General features: G+C 51.6%; 1 protein-coding gene across 6 annotated transcripts in view; it reads left to right on the top strand.

Moving 5' to 3' along the window:
• LOC119458732 (tRNA:m(4)X modification enzyme TRM13 homolog) overlaps positions 1-22,215 on the top strand; it is a 306,204-nt gene that overhangs the window by 119,536 nt on the left and 164,453 nt on the right. The gene's annotated exons all lie outside the window — the stretch shown is intronic.

The following is a 22,215-nucleotide window of genomic DNA, read 5'->3' as shown; positions in this document are numbered from 1 at the left end:
TGAATTGGCGCCGCGCGCGCCGATCCAGGCGGCCGTATGGCTAGAAACATGGTACACGCGAGCGGTGCATGGCGGTGCCAGCGGTCGAGCACTGGGCTTGGGCGCAAATAGAAATACGCCACCGGGACACCGGGATGCCACGCAGATCGTCGGAGGGCGAAGAACGCTTCATTAGGGGGGGGGGGGCTAACCAGGCAAGTGACACGTCAGCGGCGGCTACTGGGGCACTGGCCATGTACTCGGTCAGGTCAGCGGAACCGCGAGTCGTCGGAACTTACGGCATCAGCGACAACCTGAATGAATATGACTTGGACCCGACGAGAGGAACTTCAAGTCGACGGTCCGTAAGAGCCCACGTTTCTCCTTTGCGACGCAGTTAGGCCAGGGCCAGGGTGGCCAGACTTTGATGAGTCAGGGCTACGACTGACTTAGAGACATTAAGACGGAGTTAGGCTCCGAGACCGGGATAGTGCTTTTGGTAGTTTTGTATTTTCTATTGAGCCAGCATTTTGGTTGAGTTATGGTTTTAGTGTTGTGTGTTTTACGCTTTTCCCGAACCTGTACATATTAAATCCTCGTTTGCTGTGCTGCCAGTCGTGTCTCTCCTTCATTGAGAGTAACGCCTGTGTGCAACCCTCCTGCTCCCAAGTAAGAGTAGGTGACTATCTGACAATGTTCGAATGTTGGTGCCTACTTGAGACTGACTGTCACTGCTGTCGTGCCCTTGAGACTGCGAGTCTACCAACGCGTTCTGGCTGCCTTTAGCCGTTGGTACCTGCATGGGGGCCTCGGGTTCAACCGCTTCTCCTCCCACGCTGGTGCTCCTGGTCTTTAGCTGGTCAAGGTGGTGGCGATGTTGCTCCTCATCTGCAGTCTTTACCGTTGCCATTCGTGAGCCTTCGGTGGACTCTACCAAGCCTGGTTTCTCCTCCCACGCTGGTGCTCCTGGTCTTTAGCTGGTCAAGGTGGTGGCGATGTTGCTCCCCATCTGCAGTCTTTACCGTTGCCATTCGTGAGCCTTCGGTGGACTCTACCAAGCCTGGTTTCTCCTCCCACGCTGGTGCTCCTGGTCTTTAGCTGGTCAAGGTGGTGGCGATGTTGCTCCCCATCTGCAGTCTTTACTGTTGCCATTCGTGAGCCTTCGGTGGACTCTACCAAGCCTGGTTTCTCCTCCCACGCTGGTGCTCCTGGTCTTTAGCTGGTCAAGGTGGTGGCGATGTTGCTCCCCATCTGCAGTCTTTACCGTTGCCATTCGTGAGCCTTCGGTGGACTCTACCAAGCCTGGTTTCTCCTCCCACGCTGGTGCTCCTGGTCTTTAGCTGGTCAAGGTGGTGGCGATGTTGCTCCCCATCTGCAGTCTTTACCGTTGCCATTCGTGAGCCTTCGGTGGACTCTACCAAGCCTGGTTTCCATTTGTCACACACTCCATAGTTCTTGAACCAGACGTCCTTGCACAGCGGTTGGCCGCTGTTGCACTCACCTGCAGAAGGGAAACGTCATGACATGACGTTGTGCAATAAAGAAGCGTGGCTGATATCCAAGAAGCATAGAAGCTGGGGTTTTCCTATTTGGCAAAGGAGCGCGCCGATCATGTGAAAGAATGTAGTCCAGCCGAGCTTGCAAACTGCCATGTGCATTTTTGTTTAATCCTTGTTTCACAGTCTGTACTGCTCTTTCTGCCAGACCATTAGACTGCGGTTTGTAGGGAGCTGTCCGCAAATGAGCGATGCCATTGTGCTTCGTAAATGCCCTTAACTCTTGGCTAGTAAACTGTGGCCCATCCTCGGCAAACCGAACCGGCTGAACATAGTCTGTAGTGCTTCAGTTGTTTTTGCCAAACTGGCGATCTTCATTGCGGTAACCTTGATCCATTTCGTATGGGAATCAACCATAGTCAACATCTGGGAATCAACCACAATCAACAACATGTTACCTTCTGCAGGACCCGCAAAATCGACATGGGCCACGGCTACTCTGTCACTCGTTGTCAGGCAGGAGGCATGCTGCCCCATTCTATGCATGTTGGACACGCGTTGACCAGCTTCTCAATGTCCCGATCGAGCCCTGGGTACCATAAAACAGAACGGGCCAGGTTCTTCATAGCTGCTATTCCTTGATGTGCATCAAGCAGCATACGCAGCATTTACTGTCGCGCACTCATTGGAATTACCGCTCGATGGCCCCAGTACACAATTCCATGGCTGCACGTCGGTTCGTCTTTCCTGGGCACGTATGCGCGTAACGGCTCCTGAGCAGGTTGCAAGCATCGTGGCCAGCCATTCTGAATGTAATCGTGGACTTGTGCAACGTAGCTATCGTCTACAGGTCATCTTAGCCAAGTCACTCGCCGACAGAGGACAGGTGTTAAGGTGATCGGTCAGAAGAACGTACTCACGAGCCTCATCTTCTGTAGCCTTAGTGTTATGCTCCTGCCGCACCGGCAAACGGCTGAGGGTGTCTGCAGTAATCAAAGTCCTTCCTGGCTTGAGTTGAATTTTGTAGTTGTGGGCGCTTAGCAAGAGGAGCCAACGCTGAATCTGGGCAGCAGCCATATCGGGAACGGGCTTGTCGGGGCTGAAAAGGCTCAGAAGATGTTTGTGATCTGTGATAAGCGTGATATGATTCCCGAGCAGATATTCCCAGAACTTTGTAACCCCGAAGACAACAGCCAATGCCTCTCTTTCAATTTGCGCGTAATTATGCTCAGCAGCTGAAAGTGTTCACAACCGGAACGCAATTGGTCGATCTTGCCTATTTACTCTTTGATGTAATACTGCGCCGACGCCACATGACGACGCAGCGGTTTCCAAGATAAGTGGCTTACTTGGATCGTAGTGCACCAAGAACTTAGCTTCCTCTAGCAGCCGCTTTGTTGCTCGGAGCGCGTTATCTTGCCTCGCTCCCCATTGCCAGTGTGCGTTCTTTCTTAGGAGCTCATGCAGCTGCTCTAGAACAGTAGCCAAGTTTCCCTGAAATGAGTGGTAGTAGGTCACGAAGCCCAAGAACGCCCGTAGTTCCGTAACACAGGTTGGCTTCAGCATTTTCGCTATTGCAGCAGTGTTGTCAGTCTTAGGTAACAATCCGTTCGTACTTATACAATGTCCCAGAAATTCAACTTCTGCTTGTCGGAATTTCCATTTCTGCGGATTCAACTTTACACCGTGTTGCCGGAAACATCTGAAAACTCCATGCAGCACCTCACAGTTGCCGCGTTTCTCCGCGATTACCATGTCGTCCAAATATACTTGAATGTCCGGAATGCCTTGCAGGATGCCGTCCACACATCTCTGAAAAATCGCAGGAGCAGAGGCTACACTAAAAGGAAGTTGATTAAAGCAAAACAGGCCTTTCGGAGTTTTTACGACCAAAATCTTCTTCGTTTCCTCGTCAAGCCGCAACTGACTGTAAGCATCTTTTAAGTCTATGTTGAATACGTCACCTCCGTTTAGGTTAGCAAAGATATCCGACATTTTTGACAATGGGTACTGCTCTGTGACACACGCAGCATTTGCAGTCACCTTAAAATCGCCACACGACTGAATGGAACCATTCATTTTGATAACGGGAACAAGAGGCGGGGCCCAGTCTGCGCTGTCAACAGGCGAGAGAATGCCATGCCTAACAAATCTGTCTATTTCATTGATACTTTCCCCCGCATTGCATATGGCACAGGAAATGCTTTGCAGAACCGCGGCATCGCATTTTCCTGCAACCGCAAATGGACTGAGGGGCCATCAATGAGCCCTATACCTGGCTTAAACAAATTGCCGAACTCCTCTAAAAGTGCGCTAATGAAAGCACGGTCAGGGATATTTTGCTCACCAGTGGTTTCCTCGCCGAGAATGCTGACGATGGGCCTTCCGCTACGCTCAAATGCGCTGATTATATCGTACACGCCCGCACAAGTTCGGGCCATCGCATTGCACTACGGTTAGAGTTGTATCTAGGGTTGTTCCCGTGTACGAGACCGAAACCTTCAGCTGACCCTTCACGGGAAGCTTGTCAAGAAAGCAGGACAACTGCAAAGGCATCTCGTGGAGCGCAGGCTAGACATGTCGATGCTTGTAGTATGTTTTCCACGTAATGATGGAGACAGGCGATGCAGTGTCCACTTGCATTGTTTGCGGAATTCCGCTCCAGCAGAGGGTGTGAACCACGGGCTTCACCCAGTTTACCGACGCAGTGTACAAACTCCGTAGGCAAAGTTTGTTGCCGTCGCTCTGTGAAGAATGCTCCTCACAATGAGCCACCCCTTGTTTCCATACATACATGTTAGCATACATAGATTTTTCGGCAGCGAAAACACACCACCTTGCGAAACTTGCATTTTGCTGCCCTGTGCTCAGTGCTACCGCAACACGGGCAAATGATGTCTTCGCTTGGTCGAGAAGTAGTGTGCGGATGAGTCTTGTGGTAATACGGTTGACCCTGCAGGTTGCTCCTCACAGTATGGGCATTTCCGTAATCCTGTGCCTTCTCCATATTGCCACATCCTACAACATGTGCTGCATAATTAGAAAGCTGAAGACGCGCGCTAGTCCACGTGCCATGCGCCGACACCTGCTTTGACGGGCGCCAGCGAAGAAGCAGACGAAGATCCTCCAATCCACGCGCGGGTGCTTGAGTTATTGCGTAGATCAGCTGGCGGTCAGAAACTCAAACTCAGCGCTTCACGTCGCCTGTTCTTCTAGAACGTGACATTTCGTGGAGGTGCTGGTTAGCCTCGACCTATGCAACAGACCCCTCCTAGCAGCAAGAACATCAGCGCCATACCCGAGCTTACACCTGCGCACCGGGCCAGCCGGAGAATTTGGGGACTGGCCTCTTAGATTGTACCGGCATCTGGGAGCACAATGGCTATGGTGGAAGGTACGGCGACAGTACCAACTCATTTAACACTGCAGAACCCGCGAGTGTCACGTTCCTTCCACGGCGACCTTTATGTGGAAGACTGGCTGGACGACTTTGAGAGAGTAGCTGATTGCAACGAGTGGGACGACCGAGCAAAATTAAACAATGTGTGTTTCAGCCTCGAGGACAGCGCTCGCACCTGGTTCCAGAACCGCGAAGAGGCCCTGACATCATGGCGTGAGTTACGTCGGCGGCTCTTGGACACTTACTTGAGCCCCGATCGCCGGGAGCGAGCAGAACGGGCCCTCCAATCGCGCTCTCAGAAGCCCAATGAAAGTGTTCTGATGTACGTTGAAGACATGACACGTCTCTTCAGGCGAGCTGACCCTAGCATGCCGAAAGACAAGAAGCTCCGTCATTTGATGCGGGGTGTCAAAGAAGAGCTCTTTGGTGGGTTTGTTTGTAACCCACCGAGGACGGTTACCGAGTTCCCCACAAAAGCTGTTGCTATGGAAAAGGCGCTGCAGCAGCGGTCGAACTAGTATGACTGGCAGGTAAATGCTGCTTTGACAACCGTTGGTCTGGGAGCTTTCGCGACTGACATTGAAGTGCTCCGCGAGCTAATACGATCGGTAGGCTGCGACGACCTGCAACAGCTGCACCGGGCGCAGCAGCTTACGGTCAACTGCATCGGCGGCATCGTGCGTGACGAATTGCAGCATTTCGGGGCACCGTTTCCGTTTCGGGGTACCTCAACCTTGCCCCGAAAGAACACCCAAGGCGTGTGAATTTCGGCACACGACATACGCTGACAAATTGAAGCGTTCATTGCCCAGCAGCGCACGCCTCAGTCACCAAGACGCCATCACCGCGGCGATCCTATCCAAGTCGCGAAGGTACATCGAGGATGACGCAGGGGTGGTCTCCGAACCCTCGCCTGGAAAACTAACGTCAGCGACTTTTCGAGGCGAGGCCGCTGATGCGCGACGTGCTGAAGACCTCCAAGCGATGCGACCTCGACCCGACGGAGATTCGGCGACGCCTGTACCTCAGCCTGCAGACAAGTTCGCGATGAACATACCTGTGCTCGTCGACGGGAGAAATGTCAGTGCGCTAGTCGACAATGGTGCTGATTACTCAATTATTAGCGGAAAATTGGCAAGCCTTCTCAAGAAAGTTATTATGCCTTGGACTGGGACGCAAGATCGTACAGCTGGCGGACACATTATTGCACCGCTTGGCGTGAGCACCGCTAGGATACGAATCCGAAATAGCACGTTTCTCGCTAGCTGCATTGTCCTGCGTGAATGTTCCCGGGATTTCATTCTTGGAATGGATTTTCTCTGGGAATATAGTGCCATCATCGTCCTCAGGAAGCGTTACATCACTTTCTCTGCGAGGAACGCTACGACACAAGATGATGCCTGCCGCCATAGAGCCGGACTTCGCGTTTCCGACGACAGCGTGACTATACCACTCCATTCCAGCATTATGGTTCAGGTGATATCTGAAGGGGCGCAAAACGGTGAAGTCCTAGCAGAAGGCGACATTTTCCTTTTGCTGAACCTAGAAATCTGCGTGGCACGAGGCATCGTTGACCTTCGAGATGGCCGGGCTGAAATATTGCTCACAAATTTTACAAATGAGCATCGACACCTTTTTCACGGCACTGCCATCGCCTATGCTGAAGCTTTGGAGGACGTCACTTCTGAAGAAACCGACACCGATGAAGCCTCGCTCACAGGCATTCACATAGACGTGACAATATGATCAACGTTGAGGGCTGCCATCTCGGCTGCTAAAGCAATATCTTCGGCTTCTTTCAGCGTCAGCGAAGTTTTTGGCAAAAGCTTTCGACGAACTCCGGCATCACTTAGACCGCAAACAAGTCTGTCTCGTAGCATCCTGTCCCGTGTCGCACCAAAGTTGCACCTGCAGGCCTTCTTTCGAATTTCCACAATAAAGTCCTTTGTTGTCTCTTCAGGATGCTGGCATCTGGTGAAGAACTTTTAGGACTCCGTTATTTCGTTGCCCTGTGGCGCAAAGTGTTCTGTCAGCAGTTCAAGCAGCTTCTCCTAGGTGAGCTCTTGCATCTTGGCCGGCGCGCGCCGTCCCGTTATTATGCCGATTGTTGCCGGGCCTAAGACTGCCGTTAGTAGGGCTCGTCGTTTCTTCGAGTCAACGATTTCATAAGCTTCAAAGTAGGACTCCAGACGCACCTGGTAGGCTTCCCAACTGTCTTCCGTTTCGTCGAAACCCGGCGGTCCGGCGTGGAGCAGACAGCAGCCCGGTGGCGGGGAGCCTCGTCCCCACTGAAGTAACTCGACAAGCGGTTGGCAAGAACGAACAAGCTTTATTAAAGGTTAGTAGCTTATATAGCCTTTATCTTGTGACGTAACTGCAGCCACTGCCAATTAACAGGAGGCGTGGCCAGTGAATCTAGCAATATAAATACGTGTAAGCGGCGCATTCTGATTCACAACAGTCACTTCGCCATGAAGAAGGCTTTGCATTGCATTGCAGAAGGCTTGTAGATTGTTTTCGCTGCGCCGTGTTACAAGAGAATGTGATGTATGGTAGGATGTCATCCCAATTTTTGTGTTCCACATCTTCGTACATACTCAGGATTTCCGCGATAGTCTTGTTCAAGCGTGCTGTTAGGCCGTTTCTTCGGCCGTGATAGGCTGTGGTCTTTCAATGAGCTCTGTCTTTAGGAGTGTAGCCGTAAATGCAGTCCCTCTGTCCGTTACTATCACCTTTGTTGCACCGTGCCGCAGAACCACGTTTTCAATAAAGAATGACGCTGCTTCGGCTGCAGTGCCACTTGGGAGGGCCTCAGTTTCTGCATAGCGTGTCAGGTAATCGGTGGCAACTATTACCCATTTATTTCCAGTATTGGAAGTCGGGAATGGTCTGAGAAGGTCTATCCCGATTTGGGCAAAGGGCGTCGTGGGCACTTGGAGCGGTTGTGATAGCCCAGCAGGTTTCAAATGTGGTGATTTGCGTTGTTGACAATCGAGACATATGCGCACGTAATGTTTCACAAAGGCGGCAATCCTTAGTCACTAATATTCCTCTTTGACTCGGGCCTGTCTCAGTGTGTAGCCAAGCTGGCCGGATATCGGTTCATCGTGGCAGGCTTGTAAGACCTCTTGATGGATGGATGTCGGGACGACAAGTAGGTGGGTGCTTCTTCTTGAAGAGTTCTTGTAGAGAACGTCAATACGGAAGTGGAATGACGGCAAGCTTCTTACAAATGTTTTGGCGTGCTTGTAATCTGCCCTCGAAAAAGTCAATTAGCGGAATGAGCTCACTGTCTGCACGCTGCTGACAAGCAATGGTGGCCGTGTCTAGAACTCCTATAAAAGCCATGTCTTCATCATCTCTGACTTCCTGCTCAATCTGCGACCTTGAAAGGCAGTCGGCGTCGCATTGTTGTCGTTCAGACTTGTGCACCACTGTCATACAGTGTAGACCGCTTATAACGTAAGTCGCCGGAGTCGCGAATATCCGCACTATAAGCGGTACCGCACCAAAGCGACAATTTTCAAGGCCTGCACATATGCAACACATGTGCATCCAGCCGCCACGTGTATGCGACAGTCAAGGAATGCGGCTAGAACGTTTGTATTCAATTTACAGTCGAATCTCGTTAATTCGAACCAAATCACGCGGCGGCGCCTCCGACCGGCATTGCTCCAGCACCACCGTAGAGTAAAAGCTTAGGAGAGACCCCTCAATGTTGCGTGCGAACAAAACAAAGAAAAGAAAAAAAAATGCAGCGGAAATTTGATCTTCTCTCAAATGGCAAGGTCGCCGATTCTGCGTTGCGCCGGAACATGCGTGTACGTGCCGACGTTTCAGCCACACTACCGTAGCCGCGAGTAGAAAATGGCAGTGAACCCTTCTCTCTTCCTTTATGCTTCCTCTACTTTCTAGTGACGTGCTGACCTTGCACGCTGTGGCTACGGCGCAGAGGGAAGCATCGGCGCTGTCCCAGGCCGGCCAACGAAACTGCCCACGCTGGCAAACGCCCGCTTCCCGATAACGGCTGAAAACGAAACTTCGGGGAGCTGGCGCCGGGCCGGCTGGAGCGGCGGCACGCTGCCTGCATGGCGGCGGGCGCGTACGGTGACAGTCGAAAGTGAGGGAGCTACGAGGGGGGGGCGAGGGGAGCCACCGAAGCAGCGGAGTTGCCGATGCGAAATCTGCTTCCCTGCCACCCTCCTCCCTCACATTCCACGGTCTCCGCATGCACCCTTTGCCGTGCTGCGCCGCCGCCGCCCGCCCCTTTAAGTTTCATTTACTGCCATTATTGTGAAGCGAGCGTTGGCCGGCGTTGGCAGTTTCGTGGCCCTTGCTCACTATGCGCGCCGTGATATTTCACGACTCGCACTCAATCTTCTGGTTTCAGCCTCACTGGCTGTTCGTTTGCACCACGTGGCCTTCTCCTCCACTTCGTCTCTCTTTCTTCCTCAAGCACTCCTTGGGGCGCCCGTATGAGGGGAGCGTTCGCCATCTCCGCTGACTTCCGTACTCCCAGGCAGCCGCACCATAACCGGTATTTCGTTTCCCGCAACTGCACTATAAGCGATACATGTATACGTGGAGTGCTATGGGAAAATTAACGGGAGTCTGAAAAGACCGCACTATAAGCGGTTACGTTATAAGTGGTCTGTACTGTATCGAATTCTTGAAGCAGGCTCCAAGATGTTAGCCAACGTGTTAGTCGACCGGACGGATATTTCAAGTTCGTCAGCCAGCAAAGGGAGTGATGATCACTGACAACACTGAGGGAACGGCCGTAGAGATAGGGGCGAAACTTTATAACTGCCCGTACCACTGCAAGACATTTCTCTTATGTGGTTCTTATGTTCATCATAATGAACAGAGACAGCACCTGTTCCTCGGCCGGCTGTTGATGATCATGATGAGCATCGTGCTTGCGTATGCAATGACTCTTTTGGCTGAGTCTTGCCATTGCATGAGCACAGCGCCTAGACCTACGGTGCTAGCATCCATATGAATCATGGTAGGAGCGTCCTCGTCAAAGTGAGTCAGTACGGGAGGCGTTTGCAGGCGCTGTCAGAGATCATTAAACAATGCTTTTTCTTCTTCGCCCGATACGAAGGCAATGTCTTCTCTTGTAAGCTTCATTAACGGCGAAGCTTTATGTGAGAAATTGGCAATAAATGTTCGGTAATACGTGCCGAGACCTAGGAAACACCTCTCGGCCTTCACATTCGTTGGCACTGGAAACATTGCGATGGCCGTGATCTTGTCAGGGTCAGAGCGGACACCTTGATGACTCACAACATGACCTAAGAACTGGAGTTCCTTGAAACCAGAGTGACGTTTTTCTGCTTTCAGTGTTAGGCTGGCGTTCCGTATTGTTTGTAAAACTGCCAGCAGCCGTCTGAGCTGTTCCTCGAACGTTTCTGAAACAATTATGACATCGTCGAGGTATACTAGACTTGTCTGCCACTTCAGGCCTGACAGAACCGTATCCATGAGTTGCTGAAAAGTTGCTGGAGCTTAACATAAACCGAAAGGCGAGACCACGCACAGCACCTTCTCGAATCACGGATTCAAAAGCCAAACGAAACTGTTGCCATGTTTGCTGAGGACATGGCTGGCCTTTTCCGTCGTGCAGACCCCGATATGTTCGAGGCAAAAAAATTTGGCCACCTCATGTGCGGCGTAAAGGAGCAGCTGTTTCTGGTCTTGTGTGCAACCCTCTGACAAGTGTCGATGAATTTATTAAGGAATCGACAGCCGTAGAGCGCGCGTTACTTCTGCGCTGCCGCCAGTATGATCACCAGCGGTGGATCGACAAGCGCCACAGCAGTGACGGTCACAGACGAGGGTTTCTTGCGCTGGCTGATACATGAAATTGTGCAGGAACAGATTAAGAAGCTCACTGCCACGCCAAGTAAATGCACAGCTGCGTCGGTGGCTAAAGTTGTACGCCAAGAATTAAGGCATGCGTTTTCGGCTCCCGAGGCAAATCCCCAGATGTGGCAGCTCAGCTACACAGGTGTTGTCCGTCGACCGCCACCTCTGATGCCGATGCTGCAGTATCACCAGCAGCCACCACCGGCATCAACCTGGTACAACAAGGAACAACTTATGCGACCACCGCTTCGCAGAACCGACATTTCGCGCACAGCTGACTATAGGCCCTTGTGCTTCATGTGTGGGGAAGTGGGCCACATCTGCTGTCATTCTCTTTATCACGTCGCAGGGTACCTAGTATTTCCACCCTCTGCTTCTCGTAGTGCTTTCGACGGCAGCCTAGCGAACGCACGCATGCATGCACGCGTACACACACACAGAACACACACATACACACACACACACACCTAAAACCTCTATAATTTGGATTTCACGGATCTGAAATGTCAGAATTAATCGAATGACGCTTTTATTTACCGAATGAATGAGCAAATGCTGTTTCTATTTTGCACAACGGCAGAGCAGATGCTACAATTCTTGTCATCTTGTGACTAATTTGCTCTCACAGTGGTGAAGGCCTCGCAACTTCCTATGCTGCTCGGCCGCGACGCAAACCTTCATCTGGGACATGTTTTTCATGACCCCAAACACATCTCGATTATTTTTTTGCCAATGAGCTGGTCGCCCACAGATCGTCTATCCATCGCCTTCAACCGTGGTATAAAGGCTATAAAAATTGACCGGCCATCGCGATGAAGCTGGTGCTCTTCATCTTTGACAGCTTTCCACCAAGTCAAAATAGAACAACTGTTTGCTGCAACCTTTGCAGACGAAACCACGACTGCTGTTGACGCAATCATCGGCAGCAACCTTGTGGTTCTGAAGGGACATGGCCGATGCAGGCACTTAATCAAAATGAAACTACCATTTGCTGCAACAACTGCAGACAAAAACGCGATCGCTACCGATGCGATCATGGACGGCGACTATGCAGTTTTGAAGGCACACGGGCAACGCGTGCACTGAGTCAAAACGTAACTGCTGTTTGCCGCAACTGCTGCGTCGAAACCGTGGTGGCTATCGATGTGATCATGGATGGCGACTACACAGTTATAAAGGCACGCGGCCAACACGATTTTATGTGCAGTGGTAAATGAAAGAATTAAGGCTTTAAAGGCACAAATAGGGGCGAAACGTTCCGGCGTTGCTGTCATTCACGTACGACATCCGCTGGTACTTATGGGGATGAGGACTCCAGCGCTTCATTTCGGTTGGATGCTAGCACCATTTTTGCTGTTTTGCATCGCACATTTGCGCCGCTCTGCTCTCACTGAGCTCTGAAAGTTGTCTGAATTAATCAATGTGCAACCAGGTATGTCCTTATTAACAAGAGTTTGATTGCATTAAATAATGCATATGCCTGCTGGGACCAGAGGATGAGTCTAATTTTCTGAATTAATGAGGTTTTACTGTATACATGTGCATATTCCAAGAAAGGTGTGAAGAATTGATGTTTCTTGCCATGCAGGGCTACCAACATATCGCGGATTTCACATATCTTGTTTCTTTCTAAAGTAGCACACTTTCATTAAGTCACATGCCAAGACATCTTTGCTTTTTTCAGGTATGCAGATGTTCAAGTATTCTTGCACAACAAAAATTGGTGTGGTTTAGCTTTGGTTAACCCTGGAAGATAGTGAAAGCTTCACTGCCCTGGCCTGGCCCATTGTCGAGCTGTGGCCGAGGTGTGGTTTCGCATTGATATACAGACATGTTTGCAATGAATACAGCGTTTATTCATTTTTTTATGCCTATGAAGACACTGTGGGGATCAGTAATGTAGTGAGACTTGGTTGCAACTTGCAGCCAGGTCCAACTCTACTCGGACAACGGCAGCAATGTCTCATTTCAGGGTAAAAGTAATAACCTAAATATAGTCCGACGTAGTGTGGACGCACGCACACGTCATGTTGGCGAGAACAGCGGCTATAGTTCTAGCGACGGTTCGACGTACTGGTGCCACCAACGTAACCGGACGCGCGGCCAATGCGCTCCGACGCGCCCGGCATCTGATGACGCTCGCCCACGTGCCGATAACGTCAGACTATGAACTCGTCTTAATGGTCTCTTGTGGTTTGATCTCTAGCTTTCAAGGTGAAAACCGTCGAGTCGCCTACGGCTGCCCGAGGTAGCGTAATGAATCTTTCGCTTTAAAAGTAGCAATGCATTCAAATGAGAATGTCAAGTAATTTAATGAATGTCACTTGAGCGCGCAGGCTTTCGCCTTCATCCACTTTGGCGTATGCTAAAGTGAGTGTCAATTTTTTGTTTCGCACTGTCGGGATATGGGGGGATGCCAACGGCCCTCTGCCTCGACACACCGAGCCCCGCGGTTGGCGCATGCCTGCGCATCAATGGCGGTCTGGTACAAGCTCGAGGAAACAATAGACGACAACCACGTGTACACTCGGAAAGCATTTATTATGACTGCAACTAACACTTTGAGCAGGCCAGCTAGCTATAGTTGACATCGCTGAGGGTTCCCTCGAAGAGAAAATACACTAGGTAAAGAAGGGCTTCCAACTTACCAACTGGGGAATACGGGGGGGTGTTTGCCGCGGCAAGAACGCGGTTGACTAACCACGTGCGGGAATACGGGAGCGGCGGCGGAGACTTCCGCCGTCGCCGCTTGCTGGAGACCAAAGAGACCCGGGCGATATCAGCGGGATCTCGCGTGACCCACCCGGTGGCGCTGATAGCGCTTGCGATTCCCGTGCGACGCCCACGGAAGGAAAGTTTCCCCTCTCCCAACTCTCCCTGGCACGCATGCGCTTGACGTGACGTTCGCTGCCCGTGCGGCGGTTTTGGGACCCGAGGATTCCCACATCCCTCCACCCTTAAATATTGCCCTACGGCGGAGAAATCGCTGGAACGATGCCACTGACAAAGTATCCGGGCAGATGCGATGGTAAACTCCGGCAGGAAATGTCCGAATCCACGTTGATAGGCAGCACAGACCTGTGTGGCGGCCGCCCACATGTGGCAGCCGTCACAGTGGTTGACGATGACGGGGGTTGAAGGTGGTTTGCCCTCAAGATGCGCGCCGCAATGTCCACCCTGGAACAGCGGGTCAGGACTTTCTCGAAGCGGCGCGCGCGCCGGCACGATGAACCTCGCACCGACGCATCCTCGTGGGGGTGTATGGTGGTGGGCCTCCCTCATTGTGGCTGCCATGCGCTACTGCAACGGACCGCGATCAGGGAGGGGCCTCCGCTGCAATTTGAGGCCGAGGCAGGAACGTGGACGATGGCAGCAATAGCAAGTCCAGGCGGCTTCACTCGTTCTGCAAAGTCGCTCAAATGCACTCCACAAACACTTAGAATTAAGCAGGGTTCGCACAGCCCCTTGAAATCCTTGAATATCCTTGATATTGACAGTATAAGTTCAAGGGCCCTTGAAACTACTTGAATACCTGTGGGCTCCTTGTAATCCTTGAATATCCCGTGGGATTTGTTCCGCTAGAGGAAATTAACGATGTACCTCCGCAAGTCATACTCATATTTAAGGCCCTTTCGCTTACGAATGCCCATGAAAACAAGCTGTGTTGACTAAAGGGCAACATCAGGAAGTTTCGGTTTTAAATCTCGCAGCCCCTACGTCGTCTGGCAACTAATATGCATTGGAAATCCAATCCAATGCGAGACATATCGCTCGCTCGGCTTGCGTATAGTGCCTAGAATATACTCTAGTGTGCCGTCCACCGAGAGTCTCCAACGCGGGACGGTGGCGCGGGCAGTGATGCCTGCCGCCGCGGGCCACCAGACGGCAATGCCTGTCGGCACCATGCTAAATCCTGCGGTGTTCGACTCGCGTTCGTTTGCGATGCGTTGATTGCTACGCGTCGATTGCAATGCTTAGTTCATTTCTCGCCTTGCTGCCGCTTTCGTTGCAGTCTTTTCTTATTGTGAGTGGGTTTTTTGCATCTATGTGTGCACTCGTCTGTCTAAAGAAACTTTGAACAGGTCGCGAAACCGCGATTTCCCAGAGACGCGGAAAGAAACGGCTCATCTCATTACCCAGCGCGTCCGCAGACCCCGAACGTATTGCGGATTGGGACAAGAACATAAGAGGCAGATCGCCGGGCAAATGGGGAGACTCGCGTCGTGTCTTGCCTGAAGTCCGCCCATGTCTCAGCATGGTCCGGCACAGTCTCGAAGTGCAGCGCACCAAGCGGCCGGCGGCGGCAGACATCACACTCGGTGCTACCGCGACACCCGCTCTCGGCACACTAGTATGTGTCTTTTAGCTACTATAGTCGGGCCGTTTGTCGGCCTCGTGCGCGCCATTTCAGTGAAGTTCGCGTTTGCGTTGTGTGTTTACTTTGACAAGATGCCAGGCGGGAAGTGCAAGTTTCAGCCTGCGTGGTGGCTGCAACATACGGACTATCGTCACTGGGTGAGACCGGAACCAAGCGATCCTTATCGAGCAATGTGTGCATTATGTCAGAAGACGGTCGACATTGCAACGATGGGGGAATCTGCCTTGAAGAGCCACCAGAAAGGCGAAAGGCGACGGAGTTTCCGTCGAACAGCCAAAGAAAAAGAAGCGGAGATAACAGCTCTTGAAAGAGAAATTAATGCGAAAATAGGGCTCCTTTCCTAAGCCATGTGAGGAAATAAAATTACGCTAACACTCCTTGAATTCTACCTTTTTGCATCCTTGAAATCCTTGAAATGTCCTTGAATTTCCAGCCAAATATTGTGTACGAACCCTGATTAAGGCAGTAGAGGCCGCCACAGCGTCGGCCGTCTGACACGATACTGAACCACCCGTCTACCGCATGGCTTTATGCGGCAACGAGAAAAAAAAACAAAAAACAATCCAGTTCATTTGAATGAAGTTATTCGCTTCGACCGAATTTTTCCGGTCCGATAAAGCGCGAAAGTGGGCGATGCTCGTATGAACAAAGCGCTCTCTGGTCCCCCGAGATTTCGGTTATTCCGCCCGCAAAACATTGAGTTCATCTGAACAAAATAAGCTTTCTATTTCGAATGAGGTTTCTCCGCTCGGGCGAGTATAGTAGAACTAGCGAATCCGGTTGCACCCGCTAAATGTCATGGCACGGTCGTCTTCGAACATGCGACCGGCAGCTCCACAGAGCCTTAGGCCTAATCGCGTCCATGACGTATACCAATGCAACAAAAGACCCATAAAGGCTTCTAATGAGCCGCCGCGAGGAGATGAAGGCCTAGCTAAGTGGTCCCCGCTCGCTGCTCAACACGCAGCTTCCGAGCAGACTCCTGGGACTGCGCCCCGCTGACGTCCTAGCCAGCATTTCCGGCGCCCAGCTCCCAGAGCCAAAGATACAGAAAGGAGGCTATTTGCATATGTACAGGGAAAATCGACCACCGCGTCGGCTGCTGCACTCACTCGCTTCGGGCGTACTCTTAGAAGAAAACTTGCTGCAAATCTCAGCGTCTACACGAGTTCGGTGACACTAGTGCAGCGTTAACTCGCACTCAAGAAAGCACATGCCCAATCTAGCTAGCAATCACGCCTTCGGTTGAGGCCTAACGCTGGGCCGGACAAAGCCTTCAGGCTTCCTCGCATCTGAACCGGTCGTCGTCCCGTTTTCCAAGAGCTTGCCCCACGTTGGGAACGCCAAAATGTCGGGATATGGGGGGATTGCCGACGGCCCTCTGCCTCGACACACCCAGCCCCGCGGTTGGCGCATGCCTGCGCATCAACCGCGGTCCGGTACAAGCTCAAGGGAACAATAGACGACAACCACGTGTACACTCGGAAAGCATTTATTAAGACTGCAACTAACACTTCGAGCAGGCCAGCTAGCTATAGTTGACATCGCTCAGGGTTCCCTCGAAGAGAATAATACACTAGGTAAAGAAGGGCTTCCGACTTACCAACTGGGGAATACGGGGGGGCCGCGGCGTTTGCCGCGGCAAGAACTCGGTTGACTAACCACGTGCGGGAATACAGGAGCGACGCTGACGTCGCCGCTTGCTGGAGACCAAAGAGACCCGGGCGATATCAGCAGGATCTCACGTGACCCACCCGGTGGCGCTGATAGCGCTTGCGATTCCCTGCGCCGCCCGCGGAAGGAAAGTTTCCCCTCTCCCAACTCTCCCTGGCACGCATGCGCTTGATGCGACGTTCACTGCCCGTGCGGCGGTTATGGGACCAGGGGATTCCCACAGCACTTTAATGTTTAGTTTGAGAATATTTAACATAAAAGGCATGTGCTGCCGGTGTTTTGTTTCATGATATTTGTTTGTGGGCTGTCATACTCAAACATCCAAGGAATAAGTTTGGAAATAATGCACGACAAAGTGTGAGCAACGATAACGTCGCACTATAAAAAGCGCCTTAATGCTCTCTTGTGGTTTGACCTCTAGCTCTCAAGGTGAAAACTGTTGAGTCGCCGATGGCTGCCCGAGGCAGCGTAATGAAGCTTTTGCTTCAAAAGGCACGGATGTGAGAGAACACACGCAAGCGCTTGTGTCTGTTCTGCTTCTCTCACGTCCATGTTTTTTTGTTGCACAATAATACTTGAGTATGGATTACCAACTTTTTCGGAATGCTGCTCTCATTATGCAGATGTTAGAAAGACTTGGCACACATGTGCAGTATAAGAAAACTACGAGCTGACAGAAGAAGTCGGGACATCGAGCTTTTTTCCCTTGCGTTCACAACTTCCTCTTCCTTTCGCACAGCCTGGACACGTTTGTTCTTTTTCTACATCCTTGTCACCTTTACTTGGGAGTGTGGAGAGTTGCGTGCATGCGCTACTCTCGATGGAGGAGAGACACGACTGGCGGCACAGCAAACGAGGATTTAATATGTACAGGGACGGTGAACGCACGCGGCACACAACACTAAAACCGAAAATCAAAACTAAAGGCAAGCGAAACTAGACATAACTCAACGAAAAAGCTTACTTAATAGATAAACCAAATCTCTAACTTAATACAACACTACTACCAAACAACTATCTCATTTCTGGAGCCTCGCTCCGCCTTAAAGTCTCTCGGTCAGTCTTAGCTCGCCAAAGTCTGGCCACCTTGGCCCCGGCCTAACTGCGTCGTAAACAAAACGTGGGCTCTTACGGACCGCGACTTGAAGCTCCTCTCGTTGGGTCTAAGTCGCATTCATTAGTAGATGCCGACGACTCGCGTTGTCTCCTTTGCCGGTGGTTAGCTCGTCGGTATCTCGTCGGTGATGCGCTCGTCAGCGATGGCGCTCGGCGTTACTTAGGCCCACCTGCCTAGGCCTAGCGTTGGGATGCGTCGCAACTTCTTCAGGAGTGCCGACGTGGCGTCCCGAGGAGAATCAAACGTGCCGGTCTGCCGCAGAAGGGGGATCCTCTCTGGGGTGCCTGGTCCTGCCGTGAGAAGCTGCAGCCCGTCCAGGAGCCTCGCCCGAACTTGCCGAGGTCAACGGCCACACCTTGGACGGCCAGCGTCGCGGACTCAACCAGACCCCCAAGTCTCCCGTCGCCAGAACGTAGCTGGAGATGCGACCTTCCTGACCCGGTGCCACGTTGAAACTCAACGGACAGCGCCGTTCATCTCTCGACTATGCCTCGGTTTGTGCGCCTCGCGCGCTCGCGCCGTTCGGAACCCCGTGTTTCTCGTGCTCCTTTTCTTTTTCGCGCCACCGGCGGCCTCTTACATATGACAATCCTCCTGCCCGAAAGAGTTGTATGCCAACTCGAGTTTGTCAAGTTTCTGCGCTGGTCTCCACACGAACTTGCCATCTTGTGTCTTGACTCGACAGGCACGGGCCTACATCGTCTTGGCCAGGAAAAACTTTTGCTACCTGTCCAAGGGGTCAAATACATCTTGAAATGTCGTGCTGTTCAACGAGAATTACGTCATCCACTTTTAGGTCACTGCTGGCACCCGATGGGTAGCGATGCAGTGAATTCAGCTCGAGGAGGTACTCTTTTCTCCATCGTATTCATAGGTGGTCAAGCAGTTTCCAACACTACATCAGCTTTTTGATCAGATTGTCCATTGTTGGTTGTGCACACCAAGGTTCATACTCCGAGCTGTGTGTTCTGGGAGAACCAATCAACGAACGTCCGATAAGAAAATAGGCTGGGCATATTGGTGAAGGTTCTGTTGCGTCAGTATACATGTAGGTCGAAGGTCGTGAATTGATCACTGCTTCGACCTCAAGCAGTACTGTCTCAGTCTCTTCGCTATTCAGGTATCTCTTTCCAAGCACTTCACATTAGAGAAGACTTCATTTAGCAGATGAACCTCTCCCACCAACTTCCCCACCAGGGCAGTGTTCCTGGCACAATGAACTTCCACTGGATCTGATGTTTGGCCAGGAAGGACACAATAGGGGAGCTCTTAATAACATCCACTATGTCTCTTATGTTTCGTGGGGCCTTTTTGAAGGCCAATGTAATATCCGAGTGAGGTGCCCAGGGGGTGCCCAGGGGGTGCCCGATGTACAATAAAAAGCAGAGCGCATGACCTATGCGTTCAGTATGTCTACGCCCCTCACAGCGGCTACTGTGTCTTCATTGCCGTGCGCTGTGGCCGCGGGTCCGGTCACCACAGTGACTTTTCCATTTGGGGAAAAAATACCGTTCCCTCTCTAAGCAGCAAGAACTTCCCGCTTCTACCCACATCACCGTCTCAAGTTCCTCCCTCTACGGCAGACAAAGGAGCACCCTCCAGCGGCCACTCTTCGATGACTAGCAGCCCCTCAGGCACCTTGGACAGGACTCCCAAGAGGCCTCATCACATCTAGAAAGCTCCATCAGCACCCACCAAACCAAAGAATGTTCCTTCCATTCCACCTTTGCAAGAATACCAAACAAGGCGCCAACAAGAACTGTGATGACTGAGTATACACAATATACAGGTTGTAAGACAGCCCATTTCCCACTCTCTAGGGTTTTTTTTAAAGCTCAGAAAATTATCCAAAAAATGCATCTGCTACGAATTGCACGCTTTCCGCCCTTGCACGTATTTTGAGTGCCTCAACTGTTCCTGAGGGCCTAAAGATTAATCTACAGCTAGCCTCTTAATAAATGTCCGTTGCTAACAAAACCAGATGGGTGAAAGTACCGTATATACTAGCGTAATGAACGCACTTTTTTTGCCAAAAATTCAAAGCAATGTTGACTATATACAGGTGTATTTACAAGCGCATATGCATGTAGCCCTGCCCAGAACGAACAGCCCGTGCCAGGTTATAACATTGTCCTCGTCTCTTCAAACATGACAGGCCTGCTATTGGTCCCTGAAATTACTGTTCTTTAGCAATATAGTGAAATGTCATTGATACTGTAACGTGGCAAAGAGGAGATAAAAGAGGACGAGAACGAAGAACTCAGCGGCAGCCACGGGTACATTTCGGTGGCGACATCGTGGCGACCTCTCATCCATCCTAGTCTTCACTTGTGAATAAACATCGATCATCTGTAGCAGTTTTTGGTGGAAGGTGCTGGGTACCCCCAACCACCACGCAACACAGACAACACGGTTCTCCAACCTCCTGATCTGCGTCGAAGCCGCCGAATCGCTTGATTGCCCGCATTACTTTCGGTGTCTCAGATGTCCCACACCGAAGCCAACACTCGCACGGAACCAGCGGCATGTTCGACCCAAACGATGGCTAGTCCGTGGCAGCGCCAATATCTGGTAGAGCCTCGCACATTCGGAGGGAAGCCCGGCGAGGACGTCGAAGAATGGCTTAACCACTACGAACGGGTGAGGAAGCACTATCGTTGGGACAGCGTAGCGCGACTCTCCAACGTAGTCTTCTTTCTGATGGACACGGCGCTCGTGTGGTTCGATAATCACGAAGATACTGTAATAACGTGGGATCGTTTCACGTCCGAAATCAAGGAGCGTTTTGGTGATTCAATCGCAAAGAAGAAGCAGGCCGAGCAAACGCTCCTTCAAAGAGCTCAAGTTCCGGGCGAGACGTGCACGACCTATATCGAAAACGTGCTCAAGCTATGCAGGACGGCCAATCCTCGTATGTCAGAGGAGGACAAAGTTGGTCCTTTGTTGAAGGGAATCGTGGAGGACGTTTACAACTTCCTCATTGGTAAAGAGAACCTTGGCTCAGTCACCGACGTAATACGACATTGCCGTACCTTTGAGGCTCTCAAACTGCGCCGCATAATCCCGAAGTTTGGCCGGCTAGCAAATGTCACAACTGTTGCAAGCATTGAAGACGACATCCCATCAGTCGATCTCGCGATAACTATTAGACATATTGTTAGAGAGGAGCTACATCGTTGCATGGAATTAAACAATGAGGTCCGTGATAGTCAACATCCGTACAATCCTCCACCAGCTCCCCTTCGCTGGTGCAACGACTGTCGAGGAGTGAGAACGCAACAGAACTACCACCAGGAAACCGGCAACGGGCACGCTGAGGGATATGCCCGTTGTTCAGCAACGGCCTACGCGGAGCCACGGACATACCCATCCTACCCGAACGTTAGCCACGAGCCTCCCGTGTGTTATACCTGTGGTGTCACAGGACACATCTCTCGATTCTGTCGTCAGCGTCGTTGGGCACCGAGGTGGTACGAGTCACAGCCAACGTCCTATGGCACTGAACGTCCTAACGTCGACAATTCCTGGCCTCCACGCTCCTTTACTTCGTCGACGACCTTCCCCATCAACAGTCCTCGACGGAATCACCGCAGCGACTCGGCCGTTTCAGACCTCAGTCTCACTCCACCTTCTTCACGTCAATGTCGCTCTCCTTCACCGAGGCGACGTTCATTCTCACCACCGCCGTCGGGAAACTAGACTGCGCGGCCGATGGAGGGGAGGTCGCCAGACTCGACACGACACTGATACCTCCACCGGTTACAATGCTGAGAAACAAAGTGGAAGTGACAATTGATGGTATATGTACAATAGCATTGGTGGACACCGGGGCTATGAGATCTGTTATGAGCCTTTCTTACAAGAACCGGCTTTGACGCAAAGTGATGTTTTGCCTCGACACGCATGCTAAATTCCGCGGAGTAAGCGGTGAAATATTGCGTCTCCTTGGTGTTTGTGCTGTGAATGTGTTATTGGCGGACAAGTGTTATTTCACGGAGTTTGTGATTTTGGAACGCTGCACGCACGACGTTATATTAAGGATAGACTCTCTGCAAACCTGCGAGGCTTCAGTCAGTTGTGGTGCCGGCGAGCTTTCGATAAATAGCGGAAAACCTGGGGTCGATGCTTGTCAGGATCCGTCATTATCAGACCTCGTGAATCAACAACCCGCTGGACAAAAAACGTTTGCCGTTGCTGAGGGAGTGACGCTGCCTCCGTGGTCTTTAGCACCGATATCCGTCATCGCATCTTGTACAGACCGCCATTTGACGCCGTGGTACAACCCTTTGGCGACTCTTGT

This window comes from Dermacentor silvarum, chromosome 7, assembly GCF_013339745.2.
Source record: "Dermacentor silvarum isolate Dsil-2018 chromosome 7, BIME_Dsil_1.4, whole genome shotgun sequence".
Lineage (NCBI taxonomy): Eukaryota > Metazoa > Arthropoda > Arachnida > Ixodida > Ixodidae > Dermacentor > Dermacentor silvarum.
The sequence above is the reverse complement of the archived record's forward strand: the minus strand, read 5'-3'. Positions and strand labels throughout refer to the sequence as shown.